This window comes from Sarcophilus harrisii, chromosome X (assembly GCF_902635505.1).
Source record: "Sarcophilus harrisii chromosome X, mSarHar1.11, whole genome shotgun sequence".
NCBI classification, from domain to species: domain Eukaryota; kingdom Metazoa; phylum Chordata; class Mammalia; order Dasyuromorphia; family Dasyuridae; genus Sarcophilus; species Sarcophilus harrisii.
Window position 1 is genome coordinate 10,891,764 of NC_045432.1, and position 17,532 is coordinate 10,909,295.

Consider the following 17,532-nt stretch of genomic DNA (forward strand, 5'->3'; position numbering starts at 1 on the left):
TAAAATTAGTTGGAAACCAAATCATCTTCTCTTAAAGAAAGAATGGGTCAAAGAAGCCATGAGAGCAAGTGTCAATAATTTCATTAAAGAATAGTACCAAAATGAGATAATATAACAAAAATATCGGATAGAGACAAAGCAATACTGTAGGGAACATTTCTAACTGTAATTGTTTATATCAATGAAAGATGGGAAAATAGAGCCCAACAAATTGTATTCATGAATTATTTTAAATTATATATTGATCTTAGCCATTATTTAAAATCACAAATGGTATACTTTGTAAAACTAAATTCTGAACAACTTACTTGTCAAAAACAAACCAAATAAGACCTTGCCAAGTATTACAGGAATGAGACATCGGCATGTCTTGCCAGTTTAAGACAGTGCAGTGATCTAATTTCTTTGTGTATGTGTGTGTGTGTGTGTGTGTGTGTACCCACACACACATATATATATACACATTATGTATATTTTACAAATATATAAAATATATATGCAAAATATATATTGTATATATGTATATATGCTATATATATTTACAAAAACACATGTACACATATCTTTTAGATTTTCATCTCAGCAAAGGAATTCATTTTTCTGTTTCTCAGGGACTCTGTTTTAGGACTTGGATTATATTAAAGCATACTTCCATAGTTCTGATTTACTATTTTTTAAAAGAGGGACTTTTTCATTGTTGTTAAATGCATTTGTCTCTTCCCTTGAAAAGGAGAAAACTCTCATGCTTTGTTTTATTCTTTTTCATTTATTTCTTTATTATATTACATATATTTATGAGCATTACCCTGGTTTGAACACATAAATTGTATCTTTTGAATATTTTCTTGTGCTAAATGTGCAATAAAGTTATCATTTCTTAAAAATAGTAGTGATTTTTACAACAGCCTTATTCCTTCAAAACATTACATTCACTGTCTTTCTTTTCATATTTTTTTGTTGTTTAAAAAATTGGAACCACAGTAGAAATTAATAACTATAGTTTACTGAATATGTCATTCAGGCCATACAAATTCAGGGGATCACTCTTTTATAGATATAAATTATAAGATATTTTATGCTGTATCTCTTCACCAAAATGCATTTTTCTTTAATCAGTTTTAGTTTACTAATGACATATAAGTTACTGAAAATCAGAAATTGCTTCCCTTGTTAATCACACGCATGTATACTTTTTCACATAAAAAAACAATCTGTTTATTCATTAGAACAACAATAGGTGAAACAATCTGTCCTTTTGAAACCACTGAACTGGAATACATTTTTTTTCCCCTCAAAAAAGCGAGCACAAAAACATACTAAACAGATTTCTGAGTCTGAAAACTAAGGAAAACTCACAGTGAGCCCTTTTTTCTAGCACAAGGCAGAATATGAAGATGGAAGAAAGGTCTGCAGACACTGGAGTGGCAGTTGCTCTTGGCCTGGCTGGTGTGGCCCCAGAAGTCGCTTGAAGGCACACAGCAGTGAGGTATATCAGTGGTGGTGCTGGCAGCGGAATCGGTGCCTAGTTTTGGGAAAGTGGACTAAGAGGATTCCTTTTCTTTTTCAAACACTGGGCACCGATTCAATTGCCATGTCTAAACTTCTTCAGCCATTACATAGTTCTGAGTCGTAGTTCCAAGGTGGAAAGCAGTGGTGGTGGTCATGAAGAAGTAAGGGGAAGTAAGGGTCCTACCTCAGTAGTAACTACAGCCCACTTCATGAGGACAGTAGTCAGACTCTAATTACCACAACCTGTTGGAGGAACCAAAAAGAAACTCAGATGCCTAGATTATCTTGTGAAAGCAGAAGCACATAAGAGACAGACACTCTGGCCAACTTTCCCATCCACAGGAGGATAGAGCCACATCTGAATATAAAGTCTAAAATTAATAAGTAGGCCAGAAATATGAGCAAACAAAAGAGAACCTGTAGATACAAAATTAATATGGTTACATGGAAAATCAGGGCAAGAACTTAGAAGAAGATAATACCTTTAAAATAAGAGTGATATGAGAAAAATTATGAGTAAGAGATCAAAACAATTACCCAGGTTAAACTGTTTACATTCCCAGAAGGAAGATGACATATGAAACCCATAAGAACATCATCATCATTATGACAGTGAGGAGGAATCTACTTGAGCAGCAGGCATGGGTGTGAGAATATTGGGTTAGGATGAACTCCAAAGAAGAAAGAAGGGTGAAAAATAAAAGAAATCCTGGGAGAAAGTGGACAGGAGAGAAAGAATGGAGAAAGTTCCTTCAGATAACAGAGACTCTCATGGAAGAGTTGTTACAATTAAAGGAAAAATAAGGAGCAGAGAGAGGCAATGTTTGGTCCCAATGAACATCTGAACTGGTGCAGCAAGAGAAGAGTATATATGCACACACAGTTGAGTTGATAAATTCATCATCTCAATACAGATGTAGGAGGGCAAGGGACTGTGGGGGTAGGGGTGAGTGGAGGTATAATAGAAGGTAGTAAAGTTTAACACAGGAAGTGCCCAGGAGCAAAATAGACTTTTGTATTCTGTTCATATCACTATTAATAGGTATCAAGGGTTAAAAAAAAAGAGAAAGAGAGAAAGAAGCAGAAATAATAAGAGTATGGGATGTAGGGAAAGACACTATTAGCAATCCTAACTGTAAATGTAAATGGATGAATTCACAAATAAAATGGTTGAGGATAGGTGAATGGATTAGAAATCAGAACCCAACAATATGTTGCTTACAAAAGAAATAATAAGAAACACTGAAAGTTACAATAAGAATCTATTGTGTTTCACCAGAAATAAAACAGAGTTAGCAATCATCATCTCAGACAAAGGAAAAGTGCCAATAGATCCAATTCAAAGAAATGTTCCGGGAAAATACATTTTACTAAAACCTGTTTTAGACAAATATCAGTACTGAACATATGTACGTCAAGTGGCACAACATCCAAATAGTTGAAGGAAAAGTTAAATGACTTACAATATAAAAAAGCTAGGTAAGCTTTAACAGTGGAGCCCCTCAATTTCATCTTTCACAGCCTTAGATAAATGAAATCATAAAAAAAACAAGAAAGAATTACTAATCATTATTAATTATTATTTAATAATTAATCATTATTAAAATGACATAAGCTTGGATTCTGAAGAATACTGAAAGGCAGCAAAAATAAGTATAACTTTTTTTTCTCCATAGTTCTCTATGGCACCTTCACAGGTATTAACCTTGTATTTGGGCATAAACACCACAGAAAGAAATGTAAAAAAGTAAAATATTAAATGCATCCTTTGAGGACTATAAGGTAATGAAAAATACATTCAAGAAACAGCTTGTGAAGCATACATTAAAAATTACTTGGAAACCAAATAATATTCTCCTAAAGAAAGAATGGATCAAAGAAGCCATGATAACAAATGTCAATAATTTCATTAAAGAAAAGGAACAAAATGAGATAGCATAACAAAAATGTGGGATAGAACCTGAAGCGAACATTTCTAACTGTAAATGTATATATCAATAAAAGATGGAAAAAAAGACCCCAGCAAATTGTAAAGTAATTCATGAATTACTTTAAATTCTATATTGGTCTTGGTTATTATTTAAAATCACAAATGGTATACTTTGTAAAACTAAATTCTGAACAACTTGTTGGTCAAAAACAAGCAAACAAAAGAAGACCTTGTTAGGTATTTACAGGCATGAGATCTTCAACAAATATGACAATGCAGTGATTTATTTTATTTGTGTGTGTATATATATATATAGCATATACACATACACATATTTTCATATATATATATATATGTATAAGTATTTACATACATACACACATATATTTTAGATTTTTATCTCACCAAATCAATAAATTTTTCTCTTTTTCTCAGTGACTCTGTATCATGATTGTGTTTTACTAAAAAGCACTTGCATAAGTGCAGATTTACTATTGTTCAAGAGAGATTTTTTTATTGTTAATTTCATGTGTCTCTCCCCAGAGGAGGGACAAAACACTCTTACTTTGGGTTTTTTCTTTTTCACTTATTTTTTCCTGTAATACTACATTTAGTTATATCTATGTTTGAGCAGTACCAATTTTGAACACATAAATCGTATGTTTTGATTTTTTTATGTGCTAACTTTGTCAATAGTGACCATTTATTAAAAATAATAATGATACCTACAGCAGCCTTGTTCTTTCAAATAATTGCATGTACTGTCCATCTTTTCATATTTCTTTTCTGGTTTTTGAGAAAATTGGAACCACAATAGGAAATTGATGTTAACTGACATATTTTATGTCAGTCTGGACATACATTTTCAGTGGATTACTCTTTTACAGATTAAAAATTATACAATTTTTCATGTTGTTGCATCACTTGATCTAAAAACATTTTAGTTTAATCAGTTTTAGTTTATTAAATGACCTATAAGTTATTGAAAACCAGAAATTGCTTTCCTTGTCAATCATATGTACTTAGATTGTTTTTTTCCGTAAACATAACCCATTCATTCATTAGAACAATAATAGATGGAACAACCTGTTCCTTTGAAACCACTATATTGAAATGCACTTATTTTTCAAAGAGAGCCCCAAAAATACTAAACAGATTTCTGAATGCACACACCTAGCAAAACACACAGTGAATCCTTTTTTTAGCACATGGAAGAAAGGCCTGTAGATACTGGAGTGGCAGCTGCTCTTGGCCTGGCAGATGTGGCCCCAGAAGGTGTTGAAGGCATGCAGCAGTGAGGTGTGGTCGTGATGGTTCTGGTGGTGGTAGTGGTGGAGGTGGTGACAGCGAAATCGGTGCCTAGTTTTGGGAAAGTGGACTACTAAGATGATTCCTTTTCCTTCTCAAACACTAGGCACCGATTTAATTGCCATTTATAAACTTGGTCAGCCATTACCCAGTTCTGAGTTGCAGTTCCAAGGTGGAAAGCAGTGTTGTTGGTCATGAAGAAGTAAGGGTCCTATCTTAGCAGTAACCACAGCTCAGTTGATGAGATCAGTGGCCAGACTCTAATTATCACAACAAGCTGGAAGAGCCCCAAAAAACCACAAATGCCTAGATTATTTTGTGAAATCAGAAGTGTACAGAAGTATAAAATAGACAGAAATACCAGCCAGTCCTCCCATCCATAGAATTGCAGAGTCACACTCGAACATAAAATCCAAAATGAATATGTAGGCTAGAAACATGAGTAAACAAAAAGAAACGGGAGCAAAAGTAGGCAGTGTCTTGAAAAAAATTGATATGAAAAAAATTGGGAGTTATAGATCCTAAAAATTACCAATGTTAAAATGATTACTATCTCAAAAGGAAGATGACATATGAAATCCATAAGAACATCATCATCATTATGATGAAATCTACTTAAGCATTGGACATGGGTATGAGAAAATTTTGTTAGGATGATCTCCAAAGGAGAATGGAAGAGTACGAAAATAAAGGAAACCCTACAAAAAAGTAGACAGGAGAGAAAGAATGGAGAAAGTTGACTCACATACTAGAGACTCTCATGGAAGAGCTTTTACAATGGAAGGAAAAATGAGAGGCAAAGAGAGGCAATGTTTCATCCTAACACACATCTGAACTGGTGCAATGGGAGAAGAGTATATATGCACACACTTGGGTTTAGATATTCATCTGTATTTCTCTGTACAGATGTAGAAGGCCAAGGGTCTGTGGTGGTGGAGTGGAGCTGGTAGAAATGTTTAAGACAGGTAGTGCTCAGAAGCCAAACAAGACTTTTGTACTCTTAGTTCATATCATTATTAAATCTTATCTAGGATAAAAAAAGAGAGAGAAAGAAGCACAAATAGTAGAGAAATATATGGAGGGAAAGGTGCTATTAGAAGTCCTAACTGTGAATGTAAATGGATGAACTCACCCATGAAATATAGGAAAACAGATTAGAAATCAGAACCCAACAATATGTTGCTTACAAGAGAGACATAAAACAGAAAGACACAGAGTTACAATAAACATCGAATGTGTTTCAGTAGAAGTAAAACAGGCAGAGTTAACAATCACCATCTCAAAGGAAAAGTACAAAGGACCCAATACAAAGAAATGTTCAGGGAAACTACATTTTGCTTAAAGCTGTCACAATGAATTAATATTGAACATATATGTATCAAATGGCACAAAAAGAAAATACCTGAGGGAAAAGTTAAATGCCTTACAATGGGAAAAACCTGAGAAAGCTTTAAAAGTGGAACCTCCAATTTCATCACTGACAGCCTTAAATAAATCTAATCATAAAAAGAACAAGAAAGAATTTGAGGAGATATGTGGAATTTTAGAGATAAGCTTAGTTTCTGAAAAATACTGAAGGGCAACAAAAATAAGTATATCTGATTTTCCCTACTGTTCTGCATGGGACCTTCACAGAAACTGATCTTGTATTTGCACATAAACACCACAGAAAGAAATGCACAAAAATCAAATATTAAATGTACACTTTGGGGACCAAAATGCAATGAAAAATACATTTAAGAAAAAGCTTGTGAAGCATATATTAAACTTAGTTGGAAACCAAATAATCTCTTAAAGAAAGAATGGGTCAAAGAAAGCAAGATAGCAAGTGTCAATAATTTCATTACAGAAAAGATTCAAAATGAGACAGTGTAACACTGAAGGGAATATTTGTAACTGTAAATCAACAAAGATGAAAAAAGGACTGACTAGATTGCATTCATGAATTACTTTAAATTATATTTTGGTCTTGGCCATTATTTAAAATTACAAATGGTATGCTTTGTACAACTAAATTATGAACAATCTATTGGTCAAAAACAAGTCAACAAACAAAATTAGACCTTGCCAGATATTGACAAGAACAAGAAATTCAGGAAATGTCTCAACAGATTAAGGCAGTGCAGGAATCTATTTTCTTTGTGTGTGTATACACATACATACACACACACACACACACACACACACACACACACAAGCATGCACAAACAGAATTTATAGATTTTCATCTCACCACAGGACTATATTTTTCTGTTTTCTCAGTAACTCTACATCAGGACTTGAGTTTTACTAAACAGAACTTGCATAGTGCTGATTTACTATTTTTCAAAAGAGACTTTTTTCCATTGTTTGCTGAATTCACATATCTCCCCCATAGGAGGAACAAAATACTCAGACTTTGGGTTTTTTCTTTTTCACTTGTTTCTTCCCTAATACTACATTTAGTTATATCTATGTTTGAGTAGTACCCTGTTTTAAACACATAAATTGTTTCTTTTGAATTTGTGTGCTAACTTTGTCAATAAAGTCACAATTTCTCAAAAATTGTAGTGATACCTACAGCAGTCTTCTTCCTTCAAGACATTACCTGCACTCTCCTGCTTTTCAGATTTCTTTTCTGTTTTAAAAAAAAAAAGGAAACACAATGGAAAATTGATATTAATTATAACTCTTTGAATATGTCATTCAGGACATATATTTTCACTGGAATACTTTTTTCTAGATACAAATTATGTGACATTTTATGATGCATCTTTTGACCAAACTACACTTTTCTTTAATCAATCTTAGTTTACTAAATTACATATAAGTTATTGAAAATCAAAAATTGCTTCCCTTGTCGATCAAATGTACTTATATATTTTTTCCATAAATACACCCTGTTCATTCACTAGAGTGTTAATAGGTGAAGCAACCTGTCCTTTTAAACCTACTGCACTGGGAGTACCTTTTCTCTCTCTCTCTCTTTTTTTTTTTTTACCTCTTATACAAAGAGAGCACAGAAAAGATTAAATTGATTTATGAGTGAGAAAACTAGGAAAAACTCACAGTGAGTCCTTTTTCCAGCAAAAGTCAGAAAGGAAGATGGAAGAAAAGGCCTGCAAACACTGGAGTGGCAGTTGCTCTTGGCCTGGCAGGTGTGGCCCCAGAAGGCGCTTGAAGGCACGCAGCAGTGAGGTGTGTGTTGGTGCTGGAGGCACCGGCATCAGTACCCAGGGATGGAAAATGGATTACTGAGAGGATGCCTTTACAAACACTAGGCACAGAATCAGGGCCACTGATTAGCTCTGTCACCCATTACCCAGTTTTGAGTCGCAGTTCCAAGGTGGAAAGCAGTGGTGGTGGTCATGATAAAGCAGGTGTCCTACCTGAGTAGTGACCACAGCCCAGTTCATAAGGACAGTGACCAGACTCTAATCATCACACCATCACACAGTCAAATAACCCACAGACACCTAAATCACATTGTGAAATCAAAAATACATAATTAACAGAAACTCTGGCCAGTTCTCCCTTCCTTAGGATTGCAGAGTCAGACTCACACATAAAATCCAAAATGAATATGTAGGCTAGAAACATGAGCAAACAAAAGAGAATCAGAGCATACAAAACTAATATAGTGAAAGGGCAACTAGAAGACAATGTCTTGAAAACAAGAGTGATATAAGAAATATTGGGAGTAAGAAATCATAACAATTAACAATGTTAAACTGATTTCTATCTCAGAAAATGACCCATGAAGCTCATAAGAACATCCTCATTATTATGTCAGTGAGGAGTCTACTTAAGCTGTGGCCATGGGCGTGGGGATATTGTATAAGGATGAGCTCCAAAGAAGAATGGAAAAGTGAAAAAGGAAGAAAAAAAAAAACTCTGGGAGAAGGAAGATGAGAGAAAGAATAGGGAAACTCACATATTAGAGACTCATGGAAGAGTTTTTATAATGAGAGGGAAAATAAAGGACAGAGAGGAGAATGTTTAGTCCTCCTGTACATCTGAACTGACGCAGTGAGGGGAGATTATATATGGACACACAGTTGGGTCTAGACATTCATTTATATTTCCCAATACAGTTGTAGGAGGTTGTAGGTTGTGGGGGTGGAGAGGGCTATAATAGAAAGTAGTAAAGATTAAGAGAAGCAGTGGTCAGAAGCAAAAAGACACTTATTACTCTTTTTTTCCTATCTAGGGTAAAAAAGAGTGAGAGCAAGAGCGAGAGTGAAGCATAAATAGAAGAGAATGGTATAGAGAGAAAGATACTATAAGCAGTCCCAAGCATGAATGTGAATGGATGAATTCACCCATAAAATGGTAGAGAATAAATGGATGATTAGAAATCACATCTGACTATTGTCAGATGTTGATTACAACAAGAGACACACGAAACAGAAAGACAGAGAGTTACAATAAGAATGTAGCATGTATCAACAGAAGTAAAACAGGCAGTTAGCAATTATCATCTCACACAAAGGAAAAGTGCAAATAGACACAATTCAAAAAAACGTTTAAAGAAACTATATTTTACTTAAAGTTGCCATTGATAATGAATTAATATCAGTACTGAACATATATTCATTAAATGGCACAAATACTTGAAGTAAAATTTCAGTGACATACAATGGGAAAAACCTAGGAAAGCTTTAAGAGTGGAGCCCCTCAATTTTGTTCTTGATAGCCTTAGATAAATGTAATCATAATATAAACAAGAAAGAATCTGAGATGTGTGGAACTTTAGAAAAGTGAAATAAGCTTGGCTTCTGAAGAATACTGAAGGGCAGGCAAAAATGAGTATACCCTTTTTCCCTCTCATCTCTATGTGGTATCTTCACAGAACTTGACCCTGTAATTTGTGAATAAACATCTCAGAAAGAAATGCAGAAAAGTAAAATATTAAATGCACCCTTTAGGGACCATAATGCAATGAAATATACAATTGAGAAAGAGTTTTTGAAGCATAGATTAAAAATTAATTGGAAACCAAATAATCTGCTCCTAAAGAAAGAATGGGTCAAAGAAGCCATGTTAGCAAGTGTCAGTAATTTAATTAAAGAAAAAGTCCAAAATGAGACAATGTAATAAAAATGTGGAATGGAAACAAATGTAATACATAAGGAAACATTTCTAAATGTAAATACTAATATCAACTAAAATGGAAAAAAAGAGTTCAACAAACTGTATTCATGAATTATTTCAAATTATATATTGGCCTCAGTCTTTATTTAAATTACAAATTATGTACTTTGTTAGAGGAGATTTTGAACAATATCTTGGTCAAAAACAAGCAAATACATAAAATAAGGCTTAGTCAAGTATTTACATGAAGTAGAAGGTCCATAAAAGTCTTGGCAGATTGAGGCAATGCAATGATTTATTTTCTTCATGTATATATGCTTATCTATTTACATATACACACATATATTTCACTAAAGAAAAAAAAAATTTCTCTTTTTCTCAATGATTCTATTTCAGGACTTAGGTTTTATTAGAGAGCACTAGCATGGTGCTGATATACTATTTTTTAATAGAGAGACTTTTTCATTGTTTTTTAAATGCCTCTCACCAAGGAAGGGACAAAACACTCAAATGATGGGTTTTTATTCTTCAGTAATAGTATATTTACTCAAAACTATGTTTCAGCAGTACCACAATTTGAACACATAAATTGTATCATTTGAATTTTTGTATGCTCATTTTATCAATAAATAGTGGGGATTTCTTAAAAATAATAGTTTTACCTATAAGCACCCTTATTCTTTCAGAACATTACATGCACTTTCTTCTTTTGAGATTTCTTTTTAGTTTTTTTAAAAACAATTGGAATCACAATAGCAAATGGATATTAACTATATAACTCAATGAAAATATCAATTAGGGCATACATTTTCTCAGGATTACTCTTTCCCAGATATAAATTTTATGGTATTTTATGTTGCCTCTCTTGAACTAAATACATTTTTGTTTAACCTGTTTTAGTTTATTAAATGAAATAAAAATTATTTTAAAACCAGAAATTGTTTCCCTTGTTAATCACATGTACTTACACTTTTCCCCATAAATATAAGCTGTTTATTCATTAGAACAATAATAGGTGAAAAAACCTGTTCTTTTGAAACCACTGCACTGGAATACATTTTTTCCCCTCAAAAAAGCAAGCACAAAAAAATACTAAACAGATTTCTGAGTCTGAAAACTAAGGAAAACTCACAGTGAGCCCTTTTTTCTAGCACAAGGCAGAAGATGAAGATGGAAGAAAGGTCTGCAGACACTGGAGTGGCAGTTGCTCTTGGCCTGGTAGGTGTGGCCCCAGAAGTCGCTTGAAGGCACGCAGCAGTGAGGCATATCAGTGGTGGTGCTGGCAGCGGAATCGGTGCCTAGTTTTGGGAAAGTGGACTAAGAGGATTCCTTTTCTTTTTCAAACACTGGGCACCGATTCAATTGCCATGTCTAAACTTCTTCAGCCATTATACAGTTTTGAGTCTCAGTTCCAAGGTGGAAAGCAGTGGTGGTGGTCATGAAGAAGTAAGGTTCCTACCTCAGTAGCAACTACAGCCCACTTCATGAGGACAGTAGCCAGACTCTAATTACCACAACATGTTGGAGGAGCCAAAAAAACTCAGATACCTAGATTATCTTGTGAAAGCAGAAGCACATAAGAGACAGACACTCTGGCCAGTCCTCCCATCCATAGGAGTGCAGAGTCACACTCAAACATAAAATCCAAAATGAATATGTAGGCTAGAAACATGAGCAAACAAATGAGAATCAGAGCATACATAATTTAGTTAAAGGGCAACTCGGGGCATGAACTCAAATTAGAAAATGTCTTGAAAACAAGAATGATATGAGAAAAATTGGGAGTAATAGATCCTAATAATTATCAATGTTAAAATGATTACCATCCCAGAAGGAAGATGACATATTAAACCCATAAGAACATCATCATAATTATTCCTGTGATCAGTCTTCTTAAGCTGTGGGCATGAGTATGGGAATACTGTGTTAGGATGATTCCCCAAAGAAGAATGGAAGGGTAGAGAGGAAAGGAAATCCTCAAGAAAAGAGGACAGGAGAGAAAGAATGGGAAAAGTTCCCTCACATAATAGTCTCATGGAAGAGTTTTTACAATGGAAAGAAAAATAAGGGGCAGAGAGGGGCAATGTTTGACTTTCACATACATATGAACTAGTTCAATGAGGGAAGAATATATATGCACACACAGTTGAGTTTAGAAATTTATATCTATTTCCCAATATGGACCCAAGGGACTGTGGAATAGGTTTTTTTTTTAACAAGAATATTAAAGATTAAGAGAGGCAGTAGTCAAAAGCAAAACAGACTTTATTTTTTACTCTAACTTCATATTACTATTTTTTTCCTATCCAAGGTAAAAAAGAAAAGAAAAGAAAAGAGAAAGAAGCAACAATAGTAGAGAATGGTATGGAGGGAAGAAATTATTGGTAGTCCTAACTATAAATGTGAATGGATGACCTCACCCATAAAATAGTAGAGAATAAAACAAATAGAGAGGAAATCAGAACCTAACAATATGCTGCTTACAAGAGAGACATGAAACATAGTGTATTTTAACAGAAGTAAAACTGGCAGAGTTAGTTAGCAACCATCATGACAGAAAAAGGAAAAGTACAAATACATTCAATTCAAGGAGATGTTCAGGGAAACAACATTTTGCTTATAGTTGCCATAGACAATGAATTGATGTCAGTATTCATGTATGCATCAAATGGCATAACATGCAAATACTTGAAAGAAAAGTTAAATAAATGCCTTACAATGGGAAAAAAGCTAAGCAAGTTTAACAGTGGAGCCTCTCAATTTACTCCTTTACAGCCTTAAATGAATGTAATCATAAAATAATCATGAAAGAATTTGTGGAGATGTGTGGTATTTTAGAAAAGTGAGATAAGATTGGCTTCTGGAGAATATCAAAAGGACAACAAAAATAAGTATACTCCCCTCCTCCCATAACTTTGCATGAGACCTTCAAAGAAATTGACCTGTATTTGGGTATAAACACCTCAGAAAAAAATGCAGAAAAGTAAAATATCAAATGCACCCTTTAGGGACCATAATGCAATGGGAAAATATAATTGAGAAAGAGCTTTTGAAGCATAGACTAAAAATTAATTGAAAATCAAATAATGTATTCCTAAAGAAAAAATGGGTCACAAAAGTCATGATAGCAAGTGTCAAAAATTTCATTAAAGCAAACAAAATAAGAGCTCATCAAATATTTACAAGAAAAATAATTTCAGCAAATGTCTTACCAGATTAATGCAGTTCAGTGATCAATTGCCTGTCTCTCTCTCTCTCTGTGTATGTGTGTGTGTGTATGTATATAGATGTATACATTTATATACATACACACATATATTTAAAATTTTCATTTCATCCCATTTTTCTCTTTTTCTCACTAGCATGTTGCTGATTTACTATTTTTTAAAAGGCAGATTTATTCATTGTTAAATGCATCTCTCTCTCCATAGGAGGGCCAAAAACACTCACACTTAGGGTTTTCTTTTAACTTATTTCTTCAGTTATAGTACATTTAATTATATCTATATTTGAGTGGTACCCTTTTTGAACACACAAATTGTATCTTTTGAATTCTTTTGTGTGTGCTTTGTCGATAAATAGTGATCATTTCTTAAAAATAGTAGTGATACTTACAGCAACCTTGTTCTTTCAAGATATTACATGCACTGTCCTTCTTTTCAGATTAATTTTCTGATTAAAAAAAATGGAACCAAAATAGGAAGTTGATGTTAAGCACAATATGTTGAAAATGTCATTCAGAACATATATTTTCAGAAAATTACTATTTTACAAAACAGATTATACAGTACTTTATGTTACATTTCGTGGGCTACATACATTTTTCTTTAATCAGTTTTAGTTTACTAACATATTGGTTATTAAAAATTGGAAGTTGCTTCCCTTTTCAATCACATGTAATCACTGCTTTTTCTATAAATACAACCTATTCATTCACTAGAACAATAATAGTCTTTTTGAAACCACTGCACAGATGTACATTTTCTCCTTTTTTAAACCTCTTATACAAAGAGAAAACAGAAAAGAATAAATAGATTTTTTAGTAAAAAAGGCAAGAAAAATTCACAGTGAGTCCTTTTTTCTAGCACAAGGCAGAAGAGGAAGATGGAAGAGAGGACTGCAGACACTGAAGTGACAATTGCTCTTGGCCTGGCAGGTGTGGCCCCAGAAGGCGCTTGAAGGCACGCAGCAGTGAGGTGTGTGGTAGTGGTGCTGGAGGCAGCAGCATCAGTACCCAGGGATAGAAAGTGGACTATCAAGAGGATGCCTTTACAAACACTAGGCACAGGATCAAGTGCCATTGATTAGCTCTGTCACCCTCTGTCACACAGTTTTGAGTCACAGTTCCAAGGTAGAAAGCAGTGGTGGTGGTCTTGATAAGCAGGTGTCCTACCTGTGTAGTGACCACAACTCAGTTCATAAGGACAATTATCAGACTCTAATTATCATACTATGCTGGAGGCACCAAAAAACCCACAGACCCTTAGAACATTTTATGAAATCAGAAGGACATAATAGAGAGAATCTCCAGCCATTTCATCCATCCTTAGGACTACAGAGCCAGACTCACACATAAAAACCAAATGAATATGTAGGCTAGAAACATGAGCAAACAAAAAGGAACCAGGGCATACAAAACTAATATGGTGACTGGGAAAACCAGGGCATGAACTCAGAAGAAGATCATGTCTTGAAAACAAGAGTCATATAAGAAATATTGGGAGTAAGAGATAATAACATTACCCAGGTTAAATGGTTAACATTCCCAGAAGGCAGGTGACACATGAAAACCATAATAACACCATCATCATTATGGCAGTGAGGAGTCTACTTAAATTGCAGCCATGGGTGTGGGATTATTATGTCAGGATGATTTCCAAAGAAGAATGAAAAAAAATTCTGGGGGAAGCGGTGATTCTGGGGGGAAAAAAGGTGAAAAAAAATTCTGGGGGAAGCGGGACAGGAGAAAAAAGAGGGAAATTTTATTCACATAATACTCTCATGGAAGTTTTATTACAATGGAAGGGGAAAATAAGGGTTAGCAGGCGCAAAGTTTGACTCTCAAGCATATCTGAACTAGTTCAATAAAGGAAGAATATATATGCACAAAGAGTTGGGTAGAGACATACATCTTTATTTCCCTAAATGGTTGCAGGAGGATAAAGGTCCAGGAGGCTGAGGGAGGGTCTCTAATAGAAGTTAGTAAAGTTTAAGAGAGGCATTGGTCAGAAGTAAAACACTTTTATATGATTACTTCATATTACTATTATTTCTTATCCAGGGTAAATGAGAAAGAGAGAGAGAGAGAGAGAGAGAGAGAGAAGCATAAATCGTAGAGAATGGTATAGAGGGAAAGATACTATTATCAGTTCTAACTATTTATGTGAATGGATAAACTTGCACAGAAGAAGATAAAAGATAACAGAATGGATTAGAAATCAGAACCCCAAAACATATTGTCTACAACAGACATGAAACAGAAAGACACACAATTACAAGATTTTAGTTCATCAAAATTAAAACAGGCACAGGTAGCAATCATCATCTCAGAAAAAGGAAAAGTACAAATAGACCCAATTCAAAGAGATGTTCAGTGAAATTACATTTTGCTCAAAGCTGCCACAGGCAATGAATAGGTACTAAATAAGTACTAATGAATAAATACTAAACATATATGCATCAAATGGCACAACATGCAAATACATGAAGGAAAAGTTAAATGCCTTACAATGGGAAACAGCTAGGAAAGCTTTAAGAGTGAAGTCCTTCAATTTTGTCCTTCACAGTCTTAGATAAATGTAATCATAAAATCACTAAGAAAGACTCTGAGGAGATGTGTGGAATTACAGAATTGTGAGATTAGCTTGACTCCTGAAGAATACTGAAAAGCAGCAAAAATGAGTATACCTTTTTTTCCTCCCATACCTCTGCATGTGACCTTCACAGAAATTGACCCTGTATTTGGTATAAACATCTCAGAAAGAAATGCAGACACATAAAATATTAAATGCACTCTTTGGGGACTAAAATGCAGCAAACAATACATTCAAGAAATGGCTTTTGAAGAACAGATTAAAAATTAATTGGAAACCAAATAATCTACTCCTAAAGAAAGAACAGGTCAAAGAAGTTATGCTAGCAAGTGTTAATAATTTCATTAAAGAAAATGACAAAAATGAGATAGTAGAACCAAAACATGGGATGGAGACAAAGCAATGCTTAAGGGAGTATTTCTAACTGTAAATGCTTATATCAATAAAAGGTGGAAAAACAGTTCAATAAATTGTATTCATGAACTGTTTTAAAGTATATATTGTTCTTGGCCATTTTTTAAAAATCACAAATTGTGTACTTTCTAAGAAGAGATTCTGAACAATGATGCAAACACAAAATAAGATCTTGTCAAGTATTTACAGGAATGAAAACTTCAGCAGAAGTCTTACCTGATTAAGGCAGTACAGCAATTTATATTCTTTGTGTATATATATTTATATATTTACATACATATACACATATATATTTTAAATTATCATTCGCCAAAGGCACATATTTTTCTCTTTTTCTCAGTGATTCTGTTTTAGGACTTGGGTTTTACTAAAGAGTACTAGCATGGTGCTGATTTACTATTTTTCAAAAGAGACTTTTTCATTGTTTTTTAAATGCAGCTGTCTGTCACCAAAGGACAGAAAAACACTCACACTTTCTTTTTTTTTTTTCTTTTTCACTTATTTCACCAGTAAAACTATATTTACTTACATCTATGTTTAAGCAGTACCTATTTAAAAGCCATAAATTGTATCTTTTGAATTTTTGTGTGCTAATTTTGTCAATAAATCATGATGATTTCTTTAAAATAATAGTTTTATCTACACCAGCCTTATTCCTTGAAAATATTAAATGCACTTTCCTTCTTTTCTGATTTCTCTTTTGCTTTTAAAAACTTTGGAACCACAATAGGAAATTTATGTTAACTGTAACTCATTGAATATACATTTTTGTTTAATCTGTTTTAGTTTATTAAATGACATATAAGTTACTGAAAAGCAGAAATTGTTTCCCTTGTCAATCACCTGTACTTAGTTTTTTCACAAACACAGCCTATTTATTCATTAGAACAATAATAAGTGAAACAAGCTGTCCTTTTAAAACCACTGCATTGGAGTATCTTTCTTTTTACCCCTCTTATGCAAAGAGAGCCCAAAAAATACTAAACAGATTTCTGAGTCTGAAAACTAAGCAAAACTCACAGTGAGTCCTTTTTCTAGCACAGAACAGAAGAGGAAGATGGAAGAAAGGCCTGCAGACACTGGAATGGCAGTTGCTCTTGGCCTGGCAGGTGTGGCCCCAGAAGTTGCTTGAAGGCACGCAGCAGTGAGGTGTGTGGTGGCGGTGGCAGCGGAATCGGTGCCTAGTTTTGGGAAAGTGGACTAAGAGGATTCCTTTTCTTTTTCAAACACTGGGCACTGATTCAATTGCCATGTCTAAACTTCTTCAGCCATTACACCGTTCTGAGTCGTAGTTCCAAGGTGGAAAGCAGTGGTGGTGGTCATGAAGAAGTAAGGGTCCTACCTCAGTAGCGACCACAGCCCAGTTCATAAGGACAGTAGCCAGACTCTACTTATCACAACATGAGCCAAAAAAAACCTCACAGATGCCTAGATTATCTTATGAAAGCAAATGTACATAAAAGACAGACACTCTGTCCAGTCCTC

The 17,532-nt window shown here is 34.1% G+C and overlaps 1 long non-coding RNA gene across 4 annotated transcripts in view; it reads right to left on the reverse strand.

Moving 5' to 3' along the window:
* Window positions 1–1,190: 1,190 nt before the first annotated feature.
* LOC105751131 overlaps window positions 1,191–17,532 on the reverse strand; it is a 184,956-nt gene continuing 168,614 nt past the window's right edge. For 2 of the 4 annotated variants that reach the window (XR_004230677.1, XR_004230679.1), the window contains one exon: window positions 1,191–1,752. This is a non-coding gene — a long non-coding RNA (uncharacterized LOC105751131). Of the gene's footprint in view, window positions 13,493–17,532 lie in introns of all 4 variants that reach the window. The other 2 variants (XR_004230676.1, XR_004230678.1) reach the window with 1 other exon arrangement.